The 1,592-nt window shown below is 40.0% G+C and overlaps 1 pseudogene; it reads right to left on the minus strand.

The window, feature by feature from the left end:
* Window positions 1-527: 527 nt before the first annotated feature.
* Window positions 528-1,592, minus strand: part of LOC102826951 — a 156,567-nt pseudogene continuing 155,502 nt past the window's right edge.

Below are 1,592 nucleotides of genomic sequence, written 5' to 3' on the forward strand. Positions count from 1 at the left end.
AGAAGTATATCATGTTTGGTGAAGTGGAGGGTTGGAGAAAATGAGGAAGACTCTCAACTAGATGGATTGGCACAGTGGCAGCAGCAATGGGCTTAAATGTAGCGATGATTGTGAGATTGGTGTAGAACCAGACAGTGTTTCATTTGGTTATGCATAGGGTCACTATGATTTGGTACTGACTTGATGGTATCTAACAAAAACAAAACAACAATTGTGAATGATATTGTTTTCCTGATTTCCTTTTCAGACTGACTTTAGAAGTTTAAGAGAATCCAACTGAGTTTTTGAATGCTGTTCTTGTACCCTGCAAATTTACTGAATCTGTCAATAATTTCCAATAATTTTCTTTTGGAGTCTTTGTGATTCTCTATGTATAGTATCATATCATCTGAAAAGAGAGAGAGTTTTATTCTTCTTTTCCAATTTAGATGCCTTTATTTTCTTACTTTATAACTGGCTAAGACATCCAACAACAATATTGAATTGTTGTTGCTGTTGTTGTTAAGTGCCATCAAGTTGGTCTTGACTCATAGAGACCCCATATAGGACTTACAAAGGGAGATGACAGGTCCAGTTCCAGCATGGGGAGTCAATGCAGAAGCTGTGGGAGCAGGATCAAGTCCTTCTACATCGACATTCTCTTCCTTAGGACCTGGCTTTCCAACAAGTGGCACTGTCATGGAATGGTAGGTGATTATGGGCCCAGGACAATTCTGTTTCTTGTGAACCTGTTTCTTTTTGTCAGCCTCAAGCTGCTCATATATATCCAGTGAACGTAGGTTGAGCTCCTCTGTGATTTTGGCCTCCTGAAGCAGCTCCTCTTGAGTCAGCAGTAGCTTTTAGTGGGGCTCCTTTCACGGCCTTGACTGGCCTTGACTTTCCTGTACCCGAAGAAATGTTTGTCGTGTATGCTTAGCTGTAGACTGATGTATGGACTTCCGAATGTCAGAGCCATCATCCTGTAGTTCTAGTGACAGCAGTGCTTTCTTTTCTAGGGTCTTCTGAGAGCTACCAGCTGAGGTGCTAACCTTTCAAAGTCTTAGACTCTTGAGAGGCTCCTTAAAGGCCTTGGTGACTATTGAGCATTTTCTTCTTGGCTCTTCTGTTTCTCCATCACTGGATGGTTCATCCTTCATCAGTATATAAGTTAGAGTATATGTCATCCACTCTGTCTGACTGGTCCCCTTGATACTCATCATCCCCTGATTCATCTGTAAAAGCCCCATAAGTCGTCTGGTAGAATGACTTCCTCCTCAGCTTCCAGGAGCCCAGAAAGCTGGTGGGTTTGAACTGCTGACCTAGTGGTTCAAACCGACCTAAAGGGCATTCTTGTATGGTTTCTGTTAACAAAGAGAATACTTTCAGTTTCTTTTCATTGATAGTAATGTTGTCTGTTGGATTTGTATATATGCCCTTAATTATGTTAAGCCATTTCCCTTCTATTCCTATTTTTTTGAGTGTTGTTATTAGGATTAGATATTGGGTTTTGTCAAATGCCTTTTCTGCATAAATCAATATGATTATGTAGTTATTTTCCTTTGTTTTATTTATGTGGTGGATTACATTGATTGTTTTCCTTATATTGAACCATC

The sequence above is a fragment of the Chrysochloris asiatica genome, unplaced genomic scaffold (genome assembly GCF_000296735.1).
Source record: "Chrysochloris asiatica unplaced genomic scaffold, ChrAsi1.0 scaffold00193, whole genome shotgun sequence".
Lineage (NCBI taxonomy): Eukaryota > Metazoa > Chordata > Mammalia > Afrosoricida > Chrysochloridae > Chrysochloris > Chrysochloris asiatica.